Genomic DNA, 23227 nt, shown 5'->3' with positions numbered 1-23227 from the left:
AAGGCAAAAACACTGAAAACAAATCAAAATAATAAAAAAACACTACCAGCAACAATTGCAGAGTATTCAACTTTAATATAAAACAATAACACGACTTAACACTTTTGCCCTAGTATATTACAGGCATCATCAGAGTTGTGGTAATAAAATCACTTCCCATTTAAATACTCCATCGTTCATATGTCAACCAATCAAGAAATACATTTCACTTAATACTCGTCAACACTTATCTACATTATTAAACGTGGTTGGTGAAACCTTTGTAAAATAATATATAATACATAATATTGTCAAGAATACAACAAAGCACACGCTTTTTGCATAAGTTGTAAACAAATTGTGACTTACATATATAATAAACATCTCACATATTTCACAGATAAATAAATATCCTATTCAACTGTATCTAATGAAAACATCAAAGTGACCATGCACACCTGTCTTATAAAAATAAACATCATCTACCTGCAGATACAAAAAACGCACTGCATAAACATTAATTTGCCTCTAATATTGAGCTCATAAATCCTTAAAACCTTATATCAAATTCGCCCTCTGTTTTAAAATAACTAAAATGGAAGCATGGTCATTCAAACCAGGTTGCTGTGTTGCATTTAACCTAAGCTGCCATTTGGTCTCCCTTGCTTCCACCTGAAGTGTATCATTTCCACCTCTTTCATTGAAGTTAACCCTATCGATGATAAAAAATATAAATCTTTTAAAATTTGCACAGTTGACACTGTGCATATATAGGGCACTACGAAGACTTTTATTTTTAATGTCTCTAATGTGTTCTGCTATTCTATTCCACCGTCTGCTTGTAGTTTTACCTACATAATATCCTGGGCATGCTGTACACGTTGCTAAATATACAACCATCTTGGTGTTACAGTTGCAATGCCCTGGACATTTTAAGGTCCAATTGTATCCACTTACTGATACATAAGTTCCATCATTAATAAATCTACAATACCTACAGGCCCCACATTTATACATTAACGACATGTATCTTTCAAGGACTCTTTCATTCCCCTCAAGAATGTTTTTCAAGTTCCTACCCCTACTGTATGCAACTTTTGGTTTCGTCCCTAACTTGATTTTTAAATTGTCATTGAAATTTAAATCCCATAATTTATTAAGGGAAGATACAAGAAATGGTGTATCCTGATGGTATTGAATAACCATTACATCATTACTAAATACCGTATGATCAAGGTCTATCTTGGCATTGTCACCAGTTTTCAAATTTGGAACAAATGATGTATCCCTCTTCTTATAAACTTCGTTCTTAATTTTCAGTAAAAATTTCAGTGGATAACCCCTATCCTTAAACATACCTATCAGGTCACCATTTCATCATGAAATATATTGTTGTTACTAGTTAATCTAGACAATCTCACCATTTGACCTTTTACTACACTTTTTTCCAATGTGAAGGGTTGCAACTGTCATAATGGAGTAGCATGTTTGAATATGTATCTTTTCTATATATTTTGCTCGACAGTTCACCAGTCCTTTCATCATTGGTCAAATGGATGTCAAGAAATTCCATCTCATTCTTGTGCCATTTGTAGGTAAATACAAAGAATGGGGTTGTTGCATTCAAGTATCTCCCTCATTGCCTTGACACAAGATAAGTATGTCATCCAGAAACCTAACATACATTAATACCTGGGCCATAAAGATTGCGGGAGAAAACGTAAACTTTTTCTCATTCAAACACTACTAAATTCACAAATACTGGGGCACACTTGGCCCCCATTGCAACACCCGCAATCTGGCAGAAAACTTCACCCTCAAAAATTATAAAGTTATTCACCAATACCAACTCCACGAGTTCAACCAATTCTCCTTATCAATACTACAGCAACCCATCAAACTTTTCTGAAAATAATCTAGACCCTCTTCGTGGGGGAATCACACAAAACAAGCTCTCTACATCCACTATCAAGAAAATGTAATCCTCCCTTCCACTGATCCTACGTAATAATTCTAGACAATGCCATGAACCTCTTAAAATATGAGTTTTGTTTTCCAAAGCCAGTCTAGAGAATCTGGCTGCATAAGCTGCTGTGGGCTCAGTTTTGGACCCCCGTGCTGCCACTATTAGTCTAAAAGGTGGGTCATAAAGGTTTTTGTGAATTTTTGGTATTCCAAATATTACAGGAATGGAAGGTGTCTCAACTGTCAGATATTTGAATTCGCCAGAATCAATGGTGCCCTGAAATAAAGCATAAGAGAGGAAATAGTTAATTCTAATATAGGACCTATGGACCTCATTTTTTGAAACCCTTTCATAAGTGAAGGAATCGTTTAATATGTTTTGCATCTTACAAATATATTCGATTTGTGTCATTATGACTACTCCCCTACCTTTATCAGGTTTCATAATCTTATAATTCCTATTGGTGGACAATTCTCTCAATACATTTCTTTCCTCCTGTGTTAAGTTGTTCACTTTTTCTCTTTTATCATTCACAATTCATCTTAATACAGTCTCACACATCTGTTCAAAAGATGCAATAGCAGGGTTACATGGGGGAATGAGTGTGCTCCTCCATTGCAAACAACATCCCCTATTAGGAACATTTTCTTGGTCAGCAAAATACATAAGTAAATTATGCTCTAATATTCAATTTTAAACTAATAAGGACATTTGATATATCAGATTTAAAACAAGGGACAAATGAAATACCTTTTTTAGTAAATCAAGGTGTGCACTAGTAACTTCCAAATCACTGAAATTATAAATGGAAAAAACATCTCTTTCGTGTATATCCAAAATCAAATTTGTATCATAGTCAATCATAGGTTCATAGGTTCACAGGTAGGTACTAGGCTATCTAACTGAAGGCATTTATAAGCCTAGCTGGAATTTGTTGGCTTTCGCCACCCCCTTAGATTACTTCCCTGTGCCTCTGTCCAGCAGAGCTATTGAAGTGATCCCTGGGGTAAACTTTCTGTTTCCCATCCACTCGTCAAGGTTCCTCTTGAAGAGGGTTAGTGAGGAGCTCTGTCTAATGTAGATTGGAATCTTGTCCCAGAGCATGGGAAGTCTCTGAGACAGGAATCTATCCCTCCAGCATGTCTTATTTATTGTTGTGGTGAGGTTTAGATCCCTGGAGCATGTGGCTTGAGGGGATATGGTTTTCTTTAGGTGGAGCACGTCCATCAATTCTGGATTGGACATGGCCTTGTATGTCAGGCAGAGATCATCTCTGAGTAGGCAGTATGCAACCGAGTACAGCTGGAGTTTCTTCAGTTGAGCTGCATAGGCCATTTGCTTGCGGCCAGTGATCCTCTTGGTGAGGTACTTCTGTGGTCTTTCCAGTTGTTGCAGGTGTCTTGTAAGGTACATCCCAAATGGGGCACTGTACTCTATGATGGGTCTGATGAATGATGTGTAGAGGGTCCCAATGACCTCTTTCGATCTGGATGTAAACCCTTTTGTGATTAGGTGGGCCACATAGAAGGATTTTCTAACCACTTTGGCAATGTGATTATCAAAGGAGAGGTTACTATCTACTTGGGTCTCCAGATCCCTTATTACATCTTCCATACTTAGGGGGCTACCACCTATGTGGTAGTTTGTGGGTGCTTTGATTTTTCCAGATGGGATGACTATGCACTTTTTGGCATTTAGCTTGAGGCCATGATTTTGACACCAGGTATCTGTCTCAGTGAGACCCTTTTGGAGGATGTCTGTGTCAGCCAGAGAGTCAGTTATAGCCCCTAGTTTGTAGTCGTCTGCTAACTTGGTCAGCCATAGTCCTCATGTGCTTGCCTGTACCACTGAGAAGTATATGCTGAACAGGAGGGGTCCTAGGACTGAGCCCTGGTGAATTCCACTTGTAACTGGTTTAGAGTCAGACCTAGCTCCCGCAACTCTTACCATGTGGGTTCTGTCCATGAGCCAGTTGGTAACCCATCTTGTGACGTAAGGGTTTATGTTCTGGCTGGTCTGCTTGTCTATAATACCTAAGTGGGGAATGGTTTCAGAGGCCTTTGTTAGGTCTAGGTAGGCTGTGTGGACCACCTTTCCCTCATCTATAGCCTTGGTAACTGTCTCAAAGAAGTCCACCAGGTTTAGGAGGCATGATCTGCCCTTAACAAAGCCAAACTGGGTAGGGTCCAGTGTTTGGAGGTTCTCAATGTCTCTGTTAATGAGATCCATGATGATGCACTCCACAGCTTTGCAGACCAATCTAGTCAGGCTTATAGGGTGATAGTTCCCAGGGTCTGTTGTGGCTCCACCTTTGTAGAGTAGAATAACCGTTGCTGTGCACCACTCTGTGGGCACGTAGCCTGTGGAGTGGCTGAGTTTAAACAGTGTGTTTAGGTGAGGGGTTAGTTCGTTTTTGAGCTCATGTAGGACACAGCCTGGGACACTGTCTGGTCCCATTGATGCTGTGTTTTTGGCTTTGGAGAGGGCTGTTTTAACCTGAGTGTCTGTGATTTCAGGGGCACTACATTCTTCTGGTATAGTTATTGGCCATTTTGGGGGTGAGAGGGGGGTGAAGTTTGCACTGAACCTGTCTGCCAGGATGTTGGCTATATCGGTCAGTTCAGTGTATTTTGTGCCATTCTGCACTAACTCTGCACAGATATGAGAATTGCCACTTAGATTCTTGACATAACTAAAGAATGCCTTGTGGTTATATTTGGAGTTCATGGCAATTTTTCTTTCGAAGCCAGCCTTGGATGATTTTATGAGGGAACGTAGTTTCTTGCTGATACTGATCAGGGATGTCTTCCCTTCTTGGGATTTTACTCTTTTCTGTACTAGTTTCCTCCTTCTATTATATAGCTTGTTTATGGCAGGGGTCCACCAGACTGGTTTCCTTTTCTTGGAGGAGTGAGTCTTGGTTTTGTTCGGGATAACACGATCCATGCATTCTTGTAGGCGCCCGTAGAGTGCATTAGTAAAGGATTTTGCAGCTTGGACAGTGTTTTCCTTTAGCATGGGGGCTTTGAAATGTCCCACCTCAGTCTTAAGTAACATGAAGTTTGCTTTTGAAAAGTTTTCACGATGGTTTCTTTGACCGGGAGTGATGGCGGATTGTGTATATCCAGAGTGATTAGTTTATGGTCAGATCTAACCAGCGAGGTGTTGACCTCCGGTGTGGAACACCGGTTGCCCATGTTGGTGATGACAAGGTACAATATGTTGTCACCTCTGGTGACTAAACCACTCATATAGTCATTGCCTAATATTGATGAGCCCTCCTTCCTCCCTTTTCCGTGCTCACCCATAGTTGTAATAGTTGCTGTGCCAGCCCCTCTGGACCTGTCTGTCCTGATTCCTCAAACGGTTTGATCTCCTCAACTGAGGACCTTCGTCCAAAAAATATTCATCATCATCCCTTCTGTCATTGACCTCAGATTCAGCATTTACATTGTCATTGTCCACACCCTCATTATCATTAACAAAGTTCTGTTGCTGTGTATAATTTAAACTAAAAGGGTATGCTTTGTTTTTGGCATAATCTTGTGCATCTCATTGCAGCTTACACTGCTTCCTATTCAAACTGCCCTTAAAAAGGCAGTCCAAATCGTACAAAGTCTTATTATAGCTATTTAAATATTGTGAACATAGCATGTCATTAGTTATACTCTGACTGAGGTCAGAAATCTCTCTTTGTAATTTATTTAACTTACTTTCGTTGTCTTTTATAATGATGTTCATAACCTCAAAACCCATTCGGTCAAACAAGTCTATCAGTTCATGATGTGCAGCAGATCCATTTTCAATGGCCATAGGATACTTCCAAAGTTGTAGGCCCTTCCAGAATTGTTTAAGGACCAAGGATTTACTCAAAAAAGCGTTATCAAGCTGCAACGATCTATATTTTTTACACAGCTTTTCAAAGTTGATAAGCTGCATTCTTAATGTTGGTGTATTGTTCTCCGTCTGCCCTGGAAGTGTAAGGTTGAGATTGGATGCTGTAAACCATTCAGACAGGTCTGCTCTCCTATTCGTGTCTGGGTTAGTTGTTTTATTTGCAGCTAAGCTGCCAGACGACAACAGTGTATGTAGTGTAAATAAATCCACTTTAGAATTTGTATTAAGTGAAATGTCTTTCTTGATTGGTTGACATATGAACAATGGAGTATTTAAGCGGGAAGTGATTTTATTACCACAACTCTGATGATGCCTGTAATATACTAGGGCGAAAGCGCTAAGTTGTGTTATTGTTTTATATTAAAGTTGAATACTCTGTGATTGTCGCTGGTCATGTTTTTTTATTATTTTGATTTTTTTCATTCTTTGTAACTTCCTCTGCAGTCTTCAAGGTGCTGCATACTGACCGATAAATAAGATAACTCTGACCGATACACAACGTTCTGTTTGGCTGCTATCCCAGTATAACTTGCAGGATGGAATTAATGTAAACATTGTGTAATGGTTGTTTAAAAATGACTCATAATTACAAAACACCATCCCACCATGATGTGATGAGTGAAAATGTAAAGCTGCATCATTTTACCAAAAATCAATTAATCAAATTTGAAATATTTGTAAAACATGCCTTTCTTTGCAGTGAGTATTTTTACAATACTTTAAAGGGGGTTTTTTGTTTAATTTTCTGTCGTGTCTGCTTGTTATAATTCACCATGTTAGGCAAGATTTTCTGTTTATTCTCATCATAAGAGCTGATGTTTAAGATCAAGTAACAGGCTCTTTGTAGCAGCTATCTTTCTGGCTTACCTGTTCACTGACTTTCAAATGGTCTTTCCAAGCCCTAATCCACCTGTGCATGTTACATGTGAGAGGCCTTCTACAGGGGCACACCCTCATGCATACATTACTTCTTCATAGGGAAAAAAATATTCTAGTTCAAAATATACTAATAAATGTTAACTGCACACAAATAAACATCTAAATATTATTTCACAGATGGAAGAGGGTAGTGGACCTACTGCAGGAGGACTATTACTGTTGAATATCAGCTGTTTTGAAAATATCTCACACATCTGTACTCCCTTATTTTGTGGTGCACTCTTACAGCAACAAGTAATATTTGAGGCAGAATTATACTCTATGGAAGGAAGCCACTGTGGTGGTACTCATACTAAAATATCACGATTGCTCACCCATACTCCAATTTGCCTGTCAGAGAAAAATAATTTTATAATACATTGTGAAAATTTTCATTTGAAGACTATACTTGAAAAATATTTTTAGCTGAAATATTCCTGAGGGAGGCTATAAAGATATGCAGATGATGGACACTTTAAATTGGCCACAAGTGTGAATGTGTATGTGAGCATATGGTGTGGAAGAACTACTGCAGCAAGGCTAACCATTTGGTGGTGCAAACCTTGGCTCTAGATGATTGCCACTACTGAAGTGACACCCTTAACTCCATGTGCAAAAATGGGAAATAAGGGATTTGTGGATGGATGGATGTATAGATGGATGGATGGATGCTATAAACATTGATGCAATCATAGTGGAATAAACTCTACTGATCAATATTACAGACTTTCCAATTTTTTAATAAGAAAATATGATACAGTATCCTAAATAATTTGACATAATCTAATTCATAACTTTAAGTCTGCACTGTTTTGAAGCAAAAGGAAGAAATAATTGGCCATGTTTTCTTATTTATCTGGCCTTGACAATATAAAATCTGTATGATGTTTGAAGAAGTTTTTCAGCTTGCTTTTAGTGGCATAAAAGAGCAGCTGTACTAAATAGTTCAAAGTGAATGTTACAATTATTTTTGACAGTAAAAGAAGGGTTTGTGCTTAATTAAACTGTCCAGGTGAAAGGTTAAGTTGCGTTATGGTTTAGGTTCATAGGTAGGTACTAGGCTATTGGCCCTGGGGCCTATATAAGCCTAGCCAAAAAAGTTCCCTGGCTTTTGCCACCCAAGAAAGTTATTTTCCTGTGCACCTGTCTAGCAGAGCCACAGAAGTGATCCCCAGGGGGAATTTCCTATTTCCCATCCAATTGTCAAAATGTTTCTTAAAGAGGGCTAATGAAGAGCTTTGCTTGACATGAATGGGTAGTCTGTTCCAGAGCATGGGAAGTCTCTGGGATAGGAATCTATTCCTCCAGCATGTTCTGTTTATTGTGGTGGCAAGGTTTAGGTCCCTGGAGCGTGTGGCTCAAAGGGATTGGGGTTTCTTTAAGTGTAGCATGTCCAACAGATCTGGGTTTGACATAGCTTTTTATGTTAGGCAGAGGTCACCTCTGAGTAGGCGATAAGCGACTGAGTAGAGCTGGAGTTTTTTGAGACGGTCTGCGTATGGCATCTGTTTGAGGCCGGTAATCCTCTTAGTGAGGTATTTCTGTGGCCTTTCTAGTTGTTGTAGATGTCTTGCGAGGTACATGCCAAATGGGGCGTTGTACTCCATAATGGGTCTGATAAGGGATGAGTAGAGAGGAACAATGACCTCTTTTTTTTGGAGGTGAACCCCTTTGTGATGAGGTGTGCCATGAGAAGGATTTCCTGACTACTGTGGCAATGTGATTATCAACGGAGGGACTACTGTCCACCGTTGTCCCAAGGTCTCTTATCACACTTTTGGTGTTTAGTAGGCTACCCCCTATGTGGTAGTTAATGGGTACAGTGTTTTTCCAAAAGGGCATGACGATGCACTTCTTGGCATTAATCTTGAGGCCATGACTTTGACACCGAGCATCAATCTCAGTGAGGCCCCTTTGTAGAATGTCCACATCATTAGGCGATTCTAGTATGGCACCTAGTTTGCCATCATCTGTGAACTTCATTAGCCAAAGAGCTGCTGTATTAGCCTGGACTTCTGAGAAGTAGATGACAAACAGAAGAGGACCCAGGACTGTGGTGCTCCACTTGTCACTGGTCTGAAGTTGGATTTGGAGTCGGCTACTTTCACTGTGTGGGTACTGTCAGTGAGCCAGTTGGCCACCCATCTTGTGACATAGGGATTTATGCCCAGTCTAGTGAGTTTATCTATAATTCCAGAGTGGGGGATGGTGTCAGAAGCCTTGGCGAGGTCAAGATAGGCTGTGTGCACCACCTTACCCTCATCCACGGCTCTGGTGACTGCTTCAAAGAAGTCAATCAGCTGTAGGAGACATGACCTGCTTTTACAAACCCAAACTGAGTGGGGTCCAGAGTTTGGAGGTTACCTATGTCCTTGTTTATAAGCTCCAAGATGATACATTCCATGGCCTTGCAGACCAGGCTCATCAGGCTAATGGGGCAGTAGTTCCCGGGGTCCGTGGTGGCACCCCCTTTGTGGAGTGGGATAACAGTTGCTGTACACCATTCACTAGGCACAAAGCCTGAAGTGAGGCTATGATTGAACATGGTACTTAGGTCGGGGTGCCAGTTCATTCTGTAGTTCATGCAGAACACAGCCTGGGATGTCAGGTCCCATGGATGCTGTGTTCTTGGCTTTGGAGAGTGTGGTCTTTATTTGTGCAGCCATGATTACAGGGGTTTTGCATTCTTCCGGTATAGTGATGGGCCCTTTGGGGGGTGGGGGGTGAATTTTGCACTGAACCTATCTGCCAGGATGTTGGCAATATCAGTAGGTTCTGTATATCTAGTGCCATTGTGCTGTAGCTCAGAGCAGATCTGAGTGTCTCCATTGAGATTCTTGACATAGCTGTAGAATGCTTTGTGGTTGTCTTCAGAATCAGTGGCGATTTTATTTTCGTAACTAGCTTTGGAGGATTTTATGAGGGATCTCAGCTTCTTACTGAGGCTAACCAGGGAGTTCCTACAGTCTGGGGATTTTACTCTTTTTTTGCAACAGCTTCTTCCTTCTGTTGTAGAGTTTATGGCAGGGGACCACCAGATTGGCTTCCTTTTTTTGGGGGATAGCATCTTGGTTCTGTTGGGGATGGCACGATCCATGCACTCGTGTATGTACTTATACAGTGCATTTGTATAGGATTCAGCAGTCGTACCTCTATTTTCTGTCTATATGGGTGTCGTGAAGCTTGCCACTTTTGTCTTAAGAAGCATGAGGTTGGCTTTGGAGAAGTTTTTTATGGTGGTTTCCTTAATGGGGGTGGGGGCGGAATATTGATGTCTAGGGTGATTAGCTTGTGGTCAGATCTGAGCAGCGAGGAGTTGACCTCTGGTGTGGAACATCAGTTGCCCATATTGGTAATGACCAGGTCTAGAATATTGCTGCCCCTGGTGGGGGTATGGACAAGCTGATCTAGGGCATTGGACTTTATGAATTCCAGAAAGCGTTGAGTAAATGAGCTAGTACATGAGTAGTTTTCCCAGTTGATTGTGGGGTAGTTGAAATCGACCATTATTAGGGTATTGGGCTGTACCCTAATATTACCCAGTATATCAAGAAATGTGGAGTGGGCATCCTGGTGCATGGCAGGGATCTGTAACAAGCTACAGCCTGAATTGCAGTCTACTACATATAATCAAGAATTTTTTTGCATGGGATAAGCCTCGATTGCATTCCCATATGAGGCAAGTCCTCCCTCCAGACTTAAACACTGTAACTCCATAATCGCACAGACACAAGGAAAAGTGAAACAACCACATGTAGCACTATCACTGCCAGCATACAAACAGACATTGTACCAGGAATGCTTTTCTACAGAAAACTGTAATTGAAGACTGGAAAACTGAGATGTTTACGTTGACAAGTTGGACATTTATTCATTTAGAACTATCTAAATGGAAGGCTAGCCTTGAAGACTAAGGGCCGGATTCACGAAGGCTGGCAGGGAGTCTAAGAGTAGAGTAAGACTCCATGCAGCCAACATGTCCACCAAGCTATCCAGGAACAGCCGGTAGGGGCATGCAACAGAGCTCCCAAAATGAGTCCTACACAGACAGGGCTTGGGTATGCAAATTACCTCAATTGCAGGTGAAAGCTATGCAAATGAGGTAAATTTGTGATCCAGGAAACCCGAACCAGTCCGAGTAAGAGTAGTGTTATTTGTAGAAATGTACTCAGTTGACAACTGAGTACGGTTCTGCAAATAGCAAAACGGAGCCGTGACAGCTCCAAAAAAAGGATGTATCCAGTTGAGGAAGCATGCCAATGGCCAAAATTACGGCCATTGGCAATGTTCACCGATGCAAAATAAAAATAAAATAATTGTTTTTTATCCCGATCTCCAGTGTTTAAGCATAGTGCAGCACCGCGCAAACGTGCTGCGCTCTAAAAACCAGAAAGCCAATAATTAAAATCCACAAATGTGGATTTTATTGTAATTCTTAATTTACAATGCAAGGGAATGGCAGGCTGAAGACAACATGGCTACCGAGTAGAGGTTGCTAAGGGGGGAAGCTCAGTCTAAGAGATGTAACCAAGCATTAGTAGGCAGTCCTATGCAAATGAGGGTTAGGATAGTGAATCGCAAATTTACATAGCAAATGAGCACAGTCAGTGGAGTGTAGGAGTAGGATAACGGGAGTAACAGAGTAGAAGATAGGTGACATCATGAGGGGGGTATGTATGAAAGAAGTGAAGCTCATTGGAGCAGAGTGGCATGTGTCAGCTGTCATTTACACATCAATGGAAGAGGTGTGTCAACAGGTAGGCTAGGTAAAGGCAAAAAATCGAAGGTGTATGCTGTGGATAACACTAACATTTCTTGTATAAGTGCTTGCAACGTGTTTGCGCGCGGGTGTGCGCCTGTATATCCGAGTAAGACTGTGTGCGCACGTGTATGCCTGTGTGCGCGCGTTTAAGCCGGAGTAAGAATGTCTAAGGTTGTATAAAGTTGTGTAAGCGCGTTTGCACCTGTGTGCGTGCGTTTTAGCAAGAATAAGCAAGTTTTAGTCAGTGTAAGCATGTGTGCGTGCGTGTGAGCTGTTGTGCGCGTGTTTGAGCTTGTGTGTGCGGCGCTGCCTCCCTGAGGAAACAGAAAGGGAAAAGGAAGCACAACAAATAGTAGGAAGTTAACCAGGGAGTACTAGCAGAGCTAGCAGGTGAAAACAATCATAATCAGGCAATTACACAGGCAGTACACTAGCCCAGCCCAGCCCAGCAGTTAAAACTCTGCAAACAACATTCCACTATGTTTCTCTCAAGAGACACTGCAACACTACAGTAAGCTAATAGAAGTGAAAACTGAAAAAGCTTTACTGAGACAAAGAAATGTTAGGGGCTGCCATTGCTGTTATAAGGCGACATATGCAACATGCTGAGGGTGGTGACAATGCGAATGCTGCTGGACAACCCACAGTGAGGAGACAGAGAAGAGTGTACAGGCCCAGGGTAACCTACCAGGGGCTACATGAGCTAGAGATAGTGGAGGGCTATAGAGTGGACAGAGACCTCTTGCAGCAAATTGTTGAGCTGTGCAGGCCACGCCTCACACACAGAACCAACAGAAGGGAACCCATCCCAGTGGAAACCAAGGTATGTGTTGGCGTAAGAATATTAGCAACAGGTACCTTCCAGAGACCAACTGGTGATATGATGGGGATATCACAGGCATCAGCATCCAGGGTACTGCACCAGTTCCTGGATGCCATGTCAGCACATGTCGGTGATCATGTATATTTCCCCAATTCCCGTGAGGTATTGGCCAGCAATATACATCTCTTCCAGCAAATAACGGAATACCCTGAGGTAGTGGGTGCAATAGGCTGCATGCACATACGTATCAAAGCACCAGCCGGTGAGCGGGGTAGGGTCTACTTCAACTGCAAGGGCTTCCCCTCCATTAACTGCCAGGCTGTGTGTGATGCCCAGGGCATAATACTGAATGTGTGTACTGGCTTCCCTGGAAGCTACCATGATTCCCATATGTGGCATCTGACACAGCTGTACCAGACATTTGCCAATGGAGACATCCCTCATGGTCACCTAGTGGGAGATGCTGGCTATGCACTCGAGCCGTGGCTGATGACACCCATCAGAAATGCACACACACCTGAACAAGAACGCCATAATGAGGCACACGCACAAACACGAAATGTAATTGAGCGTGTGTTTGGCCTGCTGAAGTCATGGTTCTGGTGCCTGGACACATCTGGTGGAGCCTTGCAGTACTCACCAACTACATGTACCCAAATTGTCATGGTATGTGCCATGCTACATAATATGATCCTGTGAAAACAGCTGCAGCAGGAGCAGCATAGGCCTGTGCCAAACAGCCCTCCACCATTGCCAAGGCCATCACAGGCAGGGCGTGACTCGGAGGTGAACAACCTGAGCCTGCCCCAGTAGGCAGAAGGAGGCATGCCCAGTATGCTTTGGCCTTGGCAAAGAGGCAACGCGTAGCACATACACTGGCTCAGTAGGAACCCTGGAAATGATACCTCTCTCTGACTCGCACAAATAGTAAAAGGGATGCCTAACTTGACACTACCTGTTTCCAAACATGTATAGGGAGTGCAGTATGTGCATCCGACATAGGCAGCCCTGCAGCACCACATGAGGCATGATTGCCATGTGTTAAGCAATATAAAGCAGCGCTAAACAGCTTTCGCTACCATTTAGTATATGTAAAGCAATTGCACACACTAACACTAGCACAACTGTGGTCAATGTTGAGCAATATTGGGCAATGTTCTGTAATGTTGGTTAACGTTGAGCAATGTTGGACAACCTTGGTCTATGCTGGGCATAGCTGAACAAAAGCCAACATGCTCATATTTGCTCTACTGGCCCTTAAGCAGTCTGATCTGCTCAGTATGAAAATATAAAGCAGTGCCAGGCCTCAAACCCAGGATACTGTGCACTACAGTCATACTACTGAACCACTACACCATGACAGTATTGCACTGGTCAGCCTGTATGAAGACATGTTGATAAGTCTATACAACATGGAAACCCTGCAGGCACAGCATAATCCCTGTGGAGTTATGACACAAAGGTGAGCCTTGCAGTAAGAATAGAACCTGATTTTCAACATACATATAGTATAATTGTTAATATTGGTCATGTTCACACACATCAACAAATGTAGTGGACTTCAGACAGCAACATACTGAAAGGTCACACTGGGCATGCTCACACACTTGAATAAATGAGACAAATGTCAGGCAACAAAACACTGAAAGGACAGACTGGGCATGCTCACACACTTGAACAAATGATACAAATGTCAGGTAACAAAACACTGAAAGGACAGACTGGGCATGCTCACACACTTGAATAAATAAGACAAATGTCAGGCAACAAAACACTGAAAGGACAGACTGGGCATGCTCACACACTTAGGCCATGTCTGAGTATAGCAGTGGGCCACACATATCCGGCAGTTGCATGTGTTAACACAGGAACCTCTCAGTATTCACCAGTCTGCCATGTGCACACAGTTATATGACAACAGACACATATATAATATATTGGATCCCTGTCATAATAAAATATGTTCTGCAGATACTTAGGTTCTTCGAAGAAAGTGTGAAAGCAAAGAAGAGAAAAAACCTGCAATCAGTATCATCAATAAACAATGTGCAGCCCGAACATTACCATAGGTGCATAGGTTGATACTAGCCTATCTGCCCTAGGGCATGTATAAGCCTAGCCAGAGTGTGTTTGGCTTTCGCAGCTCTGTTAGATTAGTAGACTGTGCCTGTGAATAGTAGGTCACACAAGATAGGCCCTTTACGTTTGCTTTATTGTGCCTCTGTCCAGCAAGGACCCAGAAGAGATTCCAGGGGTAAACATACGATCACCCATCCACTGGTCAATATGTCTCCTGTAGGGGGTCAGTGGGAGGCTCAGCCTATGCGGGACTGGGATCCCATTCTAGAGTGAGGGGAGCATCTGGGATAGAAATGTGTCCCTCCAGTATGTCCTATAAATATCTGTGCCGAGGTGTAAGTCCCTGGAGCGTGTAGCTCTAAGTGATCTGGATATCCTGATGTGGAGCATGTCCATTAATTCTGTGTTGGACATGGTTGTAAACAACAGGCACAGATCGCATCCGAGTAGGTGGTAAGCGACTGTGTAGAGCTGGAGTTACTTTAGCCGAACTGCACAGGGCATCTGTGTGAGTCCCTTGATCCACTTGGTGAGGTACTTTTGTGACCAATACAGTTGCTGCAGGTGTCAGGTAAGGTACATCCCAAATGGGGCATTGTATCCAATCATGGGCCTCATGAGTATAGGGGCACAATGACTTTACTTGATCTAGATGTGAAACCTGTTGGGATAGGTAGGGCTATATAGAATGTCTGTCTAACCACTATGGCAATGCGATTGTCAAAGGCAAGATTACAAACTACTCATGTCCCCATATCCCTAAGAACTTCTACCATACTTAATGTATTAACACCTATGTGGTAATGTGTGGGCACTATGTGATTCCTAAAGGGGATGACTATGCATTTAATGGCATTCAGCTGTAGGCCACGGCTCTGGCATCAGTTATCCATCTCTGTGAGACCCTTTTGGAGGATGCTTGTGGCAGCTGGAGAGTCAAATATGCCACCCAGTTTGCAGTCATCTGCGAACATGGTCAGCCATATTCCTCCTGTGTTAGCCTGTACGTCAGAGGAATATATACTGAACAAGACAGGTCCCAGGACTGAGCCTTGTGGGATGCCACGTGTAACTGGTGTAGAGTCAGACATGGCACCTGCAATACATACCATGTGGGTGCTATCCCTGATCCACTTAGCAATCCATCTTGTGACATATGTGTCGATACCTAAGCTGGTGAGCTTATGTATGATGCCCGAGTGGAGTATTGTTGTGAAGGTGTATGCGAGGTCCAGCTAGGCAGTGTGGACTACCTTCCCTATGTCTATGGACCTGGTAACTGTTTAAAGAAGTCGACCTTCAAGAGGCAAGATCTGCCCACAACAAAGCTGAATTGTGTAGGAACCAGTGCCTGTAGGTTCCCGATGTCTGTGTGTATGAGTACCATGATGATACGCACCATAGCTTTGCAGACCAGGCTAGACAGGCTTATAGGGCGATAATGTCCGCGGTCTGTTGTGGCACCACCTTTGTGGAGCGGGACCACTGTTGCTGTACGCCATTCCTTGGGTACATATCCTGTAGTATGTCTGATATTGAACAGTGACTTCATGTGAGGGTTACGTTCGTCATGAAGCTTGTGTAAGATGCAAGCCGGGACACCGTCCGGTCCCATTGATGCTGTGTTGTCTGCTTTGGAGAGGGCAGCACTCACCTGATCATCTGTGATATCAGGGAGGCTACACTCTGTTGGGATGGACATTTGCTCATTAGGGGGGATGGGGGGGTGACATTTGCAGTGAACCTGTTTGCCAGGATGATGGCAATGTCTGTGGGTTCAGTGTATGTATTGTTATTTCGCAGTAACACACAGCATATCTGGGAGATGGCACCCAGGTTCATGACATAACTAAAGAAGGCCTTGTGATTGTTCTCAGTGTGTGGTGCAATTTACCTTTCGAAGTGGGTCTTAGATGAATTCATGAGTGAATGTAGCTTCTTGCTAGTACTGATCAGAGATGCCTTCCCTTATTGGGATTGTGCTGTATTATGTAGTAGCCCCCTCCTTTTGTTGTATAGCTTATTTATGGCCGTGGTCCATCAGACAGGTCCCCTGCCTTTGGAGGAGTGAGTCTTGTTCTTATTTGGGATAGCACGATCCATGCATTCCAGTAGGTGTCAATAGAATGTGTTTGTAAAGGATTCAGCGGTCTGAGCCATACTTACCTCTGTCCCAGGGTCTTTGAAGGATACCACCTTGGTTTAGAGAAGTGTGACATTTGCTGTTGGTAAGTACTTCACCGAGAGAACCTAGGATGGGGATGGGGATGGGATATGGATGTCCAGGGAGATAAATGTATGGTCTGACCTTACCAATGAAGGGCATACCTCTGGTGTGGAACATGGAGTCCCCATGTTGGTGATGATCAAGTCCAATATGTTTTCCCCTCATGTGGGTGTGGTGACCCGTTGTGACATAGCATTTGTGTTTAGTAATTCTAGCAACTGTTGGGCGAGGGCATTGTGGCTTGAGTAGTATTCCCAGTCAATGTTTCTGTAGTTGAAGTCACCCCATATAATGGTGTTTGTAGAGACCGTCATATCCTCCAGTGTTCCCATGAAGGCTGAGTGGGGTTCCTGAGTTCGGGAGGGTGGTATGTAGCAGGATACAAACTGAAAGGCAGTTTTGCTCACTGTTAGTTGCACATGTATGGTCTCTGATGCTTCCTGCAGTGCTACTAACCTGGAGGTGTGTGTATCTGTGATATATATGGATACTCCCCCTAAAGTTGTTGGTCGGTCCGAGTCTAGTGGCCAAAAAGCATGGTATGAAGTATAACCTGGTAGTACTGCTGTGCATTTGGGAGCCTGAACCAGGTGTCTGTTACTGCACAGATATTGACATTCACCATACTGAGGAGATTCTTGAGTGCGTGCATTCTGGGGGTCTAGACATCTGGTGTCCAGCAGCATTACCCATACTTTCTTTTACCATGTATTGTCCATGGAGGTGGGTTTGTCATTTGAGCCTTGCCCAAAAAAGGCACTGTGAGGGTGGCAACAGCCTTAGCCAGTATTCGAAAGTCCAAGGGTGACAGGTGCAAGCTGTCCATAGCGAAGCTACGTGCATGTCGAGCATGTCATCCCAGGCTGACAGACACTGGATCCCCTCTGAATGACACCAATATGTTAGCCAACTGTTACAATTGATCAGCTTGTCTGTATACTGTGCCATCATTCTTAGTGAGGGTAAGATGCTACACAAGGTCAGGGTCATACTGTCCTGGGTTACATGATCACAGAGTTCCTCTATGTCCCTTGTCATGTAGTCCAGGGAGGAACATCTGAGGTAAGTCACACCAGCATGGACAATGATGGAGACATATTTGTACTTGCTTAGGAGTGACATGAGTGCATGTTTAATGTGGCAGAACCTGCCACCCGACAGACAGCGCAAAGTGTCCTTCTCCTTGTTCAGCCTGGTGAGTGTGAAGTCAGTGTGTCTGACAATAGAGTCATCTATTACAAGTGTATTAGGTGTGTTTTTAGCCCTACGGGCAGTGACTGTGTGGCACACTGACTTTGTGAACCATGTGATATGTGGGTAATGTCGTGGGGTAGCAGTTGTCTGGGTGTCTGCTTAGGAGGTCTCTGCTGCTTAGGCAGATATTATGTAGAGCCTCCAAGTATGTAATTGTGTGGTAATGTAGTTTGTTTGCTGTCGCTATAGGTCTACGTGTGACAGAGTTGTGGTGCGTGTGGTTACCTTCACCACCTGATAGACTGTGCCGGTCATGGGTCGAGAGAGCTCAGCCTCCCGTTTGTCTATATAGTTGCATCTCCCACATATATCTGAGTTTGTTGGGAGGAGGTGAGGGTTGTCTGTGTACATAAGGCAGTTGTAACATTGCCTCAAAAGTCCCATATCCACCAGCTGGACTGCAGAGTACACGCAAAACCAACCATTGGACATGCCAGGATATTATGATGGCATACCCTCTGTTGACTGATCAAAAGGGATCAGTAGGGCATTAAGTGTGTAAAAGAGAATTACAGGGGTTTAGTGCTCAGGTATGTTGGTGTTTTTGAAAGATTATCTGCGAAGGAGTCCAGACAGAACCATGACACTTCCTTCAGCTATGTCATACACAGCACTGTACACACATATATGTCCTGAGTCAGGGCCAACTGTACCTGACTGACAATGCTGACATCCTGTCAGACAGGCCCATACATACATACCCACCACCCACTGACAAATGTCCCCATCATCATACCAGGAGATATCACATGTAGAATGGGTAAACAGCTCCATCCAAAGCCGAAAACATGGCCTCAATTGGATGACATTGTTTCCCGATATGTGTCATAAGTGAACTACAGAACAAACAGACCCTGCACCTGAACAGTCTGTTGAGCCACGCCCTCTCTACAGGATCTGAAACTGTTGAATGTGTTACTGCAACATATAGCACACCGCACAAGTGTTGGTGCACAACAGACCATGGGAACTATAGTCCTATAAGCCTATGATGTCTGCTCTGCAAGGCCATTGAGTCCATCATGATTGAAGTCATAAACAGAGTTATTGGAAGCCGACAAACACACAGCCCTACCAACTGTGGGATGATCATGGGGAGATCATAGTTCCCAGACCTGCTAGACTGTTTGCAAGGCAGCCACCCAGGACACACATCACTGAAGGGAGCTACACATGTCCCACATAGACTCTGAGTAGCCCTTTATCAACATCACAGACACATGTTGTATCCACAAATTCAACATCCTGTGCATAAATATGTATTGTCATATGAAGGAATGGAAATTTGTCCACAGAGAGATCACACAAGCTAAGAATTATGGAGTCCTGTTCAAGATGTTAACACCTGCTGACCCACATGGTTCATTCCTGGGATTGCATAAAACAAAGTGCACACACATTACCATGTCCAGTATGATGATGTCAGCATCCTACAAATATAGCAGGAGAAAAGAAAACACCCAGTAAAACATATAGTGTGTCGTGTTAATGCGTACCTCTGTAGTATTATAATATAGTTAGGTAGAGGTTTGACTCTTGCAATTGCTCTGTGTGTGATTTCCTGTGAAAGGAGTGCCCGTTTTGGAGACTAGGTACACACATGAAAAGAGGTAGATTCTTCTTTGGCAAGTCTGATGATATCAGCATCCTAGAAATATAGCAGGAGAAATGAAAACACCCAGTAAAGCATAGAGCGCATCGTGTTAATGTGTATCTCTGTAGTATCATAACATAATTAGGTAGGGGTTTGAATCCTGCAATTGCTCTGTGTGTGTGTGTGTGTGTGTGTGTGTGTGTGTGTGTGTGTGTGTGTGTGTGTGTGTGTGTGTGTGTGTGATTTCTTGTGAGGGGAGTTCCCTTTTTGGAGACTAGGAAAACACATGAATAGAGGTAGATTCTTCTTTGGCAAGTCTGATGATGTCAGCATCCTAGAAATATAGCAGGAGAAATGAAAACACCCAATAAAGCATATAACGCGTCATGTTAATGCATATCTCTGTAGTATCATAACATAGGTAGGGATTTGAATCCTGCAATCGCTGAGTGTGTGGGGGGGTGTCATTTCCTTTGAGAGGAGTGCCCTTTTTGGAGTCTGTGAAAACACATTCAAAGAGGTAATCTCCTCTTTGGCATGTCTGATGTTGTCATTATCCCAGAAATACAGCAGTGGAAATGAAAGCTTCCAGTAAAGCATATAGCGCTTTGTCTTACTGCAGATCTCTCTAGTATCATAACATAGTTAGGAAGGGGTTTGAATCCTGCAATTGCTGTGCGTGTGTAACACTGTTGGTTAATGTGTTGTGGGTTTTGCTTTTACAACAGTATGACATATCAGTAAAACAACAGTATGTGCATTGCACACTTCCGGTATCTGTGTGGCACATACATATATGTACACATGACCTCAATTGTTAACTGTGTGGCAAATACATAAATATACATGTGATCTCAATGAGTACATAGGTGTGAAGCCTGCTTTCTACAAAATTACATCTGTTACCATTGACAGTCTGTGCTGCTGCTTCTCAGACCTTAGGTCATATATGTATGTATGTGTCAAGGCCAGCCACTGTAGTGATCCTAGGTGATCTGTGTCACACACACCCATGACAGTTTCTATAGAATAGTGTGAGTGAGGGTTCATGCCTGGGGTATACGTCAGACATGTTCAAACACAACACAGTCTGTCAATAATGGCCATTCATTACAGGTGTACAACACCTCCGTGGATATGCATACAGACCCCTTCATGCTTATGTGATTCACTGAGGGACATCAGCATACCTTTGGAAATGTGAATAGCAAAGGACAGATGGCATAACATGTGGCTGTATGTACACACTGGTACCCCTGCTTCATGTTGTGGGCTATTAACAATGTGGTACTGTCAGGATACTATGTATTGTAAATGTGGATGACTATGCTATAGTTGGCTTATAGCTTTACAGCATGTGTTGGTCAACAGGTATCTGTCTGTATGATACCCTTGTGGAGGATAAGTGTCTCATCTGGAGAATGCATTGTAGGCCACTGTATGTATTACCAGATCTGGACGGAGATATCCCTAGTGTGTTTGCTTGTACCTGGGACGTCTACATGCCAAACAGGAGTGGTCCCAGGAATATGTGTCGGCCAATACCACTGGTTACTGGTATAGTATAGTACCGGAAGGACTCAAATGCTACTTTGTATCCTACATCTGTGTGTCAGGTGTCAAGACATCAGCTAACGATTGGGTAAAGTCAGGCTGTTGAGGTTATGTATACTACCAGTATGCAAAACAATGACCGATATAAACAGTATCACCCACAGCATAGTGGCAAACCATGTCATGCACACGTGTGTACCCAAGTCGTAACATGTGTAGTAAAATGCATACTGGCCACCAATAGGAAATATGAAGTATTAACACTGTGTAATACAGGGCATGTCACTCTTCCCATGTGTCCACTATGCACATACATGCAGATGGTGCACCTCCACCATGTTCACAAATGTACACCTGCAAATCTGTACTGCACACATCACACATGTGCCATCCACTCACCAACACATGCTGCCAGTACCGCACACATCAGCCAAGTGGCACATGGGCGGACAATACAGTATTGAAATTAACACTGGTGTAAACAATACTACATTGATAATCATAGCTTTAATGCATCATGCCTGCTCAGATATACTTACAAGGATAGTAATACACCTTGCTGTTGACAACATGCTAACATTGCTACACTGCTATTAGGTCACCCTGTGCATCAGCACCATGTAAGCCTGTTCCTGCATCATTGTCACAGATGACAGGAGGTGGCACAGTTTCATCATATGCACAGGGTGTGTTGTTGGTTTGCCAGAGCCCGACAATGACCCATCCAATCGACATGTATGTGTGTGTGTGTGTGTGTGTGTGTGTGTGTGAGTGAGGGACAACAGTACACTATGGGTCATGTGTGTGTATGTGTTAGCCCTAGGTGTTTGGTTTATGTGTGTGTGTCTGCATGCACACAGTTCCACCTTGTGGCTGCCACATATGGGTGATTGTGGGACAGCCACGGACTGTACCTGCCAGGCTGTAAAGCTCACTGTCTCCAGCCACGGACACAGAACCTGTGCCTGCCAGGGGTGCCACGGACAGGAACGGGTACCAAGCCAGACTGGGTACTATCATCAGAGGCAGAGGGATGTCGACTGGACCCATGTCCCTTCTGGGACTGGCCAGAGCCACGTGCACGTGGTCGTCTAGGATGGTCTATTGACAGCCTAGCCCCAACATTGCTGGGGCTGATACTGCCACTACGGGAGCGGCTGGGACTTATATGTCATCCGTGATGAGTGCCAGCTGATGATGTTGCTGGCATACATCTATGTCGACGTCTCAGCCATCCTGCACTGTCCTGGCACATGGACATTACATTGCAGAGGACATCTAGTGTCTCCCCCCAACGTCTATCAATGACCTCGGTGTAATTACGGATGGCACTGGCAAGGTCACTGATACTGTCATTGATAGCGGTGTTGTGAGCCCTCTGCGCCCTTAGTCCCTGCCTGGTGTACCGTTCCATACGTGCCTGTGCCTGCATTACAGATCAGAACATGGCTGAGGTTGTGAGACCTGTGGGGGCACGTCTGCCAGGGGCATTATGACCAGCAGTGCTCCCACGAGCACCCCTAGACATATGCCTATGTGGTACTGTTCCAGGTGTCTGGGTATGGCTGCTGTGTGGGGTTGCATGTGCCATAGATACCACACTATCCTGGTCGGTGCCTGCTGTATGCTGTTCCTCCGCTAAGGCCATTGGTGTTGAGGGATGTATCGGCAGTATGAATGTGCACATAGATGGGGTGGACAGCTGTGTACTGTCGATTGGCGGACCAACGATAAACCCTGACAAACCTGCCTGTGCCACTACACATGTGTCATCATGCCAACTATTTGTGGCAGTGAGCTCAGGTTCCCTGCTGCACTCATCCAACACCTCAGCACCTGTGAGAGGAAGACAGGAAACACACTTCACCATCTGTACAGGATGTTAGTGCACATGCACACATGAACACTTGAACACATGCACACATGCACACATGAACACATGCACACATGAACACATGAACACATGAACACATGCACACATACACTACTCAGTCAAGTTGAGACACACACACACACCAACAGCAATACAGAACATATCCATTAGTGGTTGATGGTGCAGTACAGTATCACAAGCCAAAGAGTCCTATCACATGTGTCAGCATGCAGGATGTGTGTTGCTCAACAGCATGCAGTGCGAGTGTGGAGAGTCCTTGTTGATAACAGTATACATGTCT

This window comes from Protopterus annectens, chromosome 7.part0 (genome assembly GCF_019279795.1).
Source record: "Protopterus annectens isolate FY-2018-M chromosome 7.part0, PAN1.0, whole genome shotgun sequence".
NCBI classification, from domain to species: Eukaryota; Metazoa; Chordata; order Ceratodontiformes; family Protopteridae; genus Protopterus; species Protopterus annectens.
Note: the sequence above shows the minus strand (reverse complement) of the source record.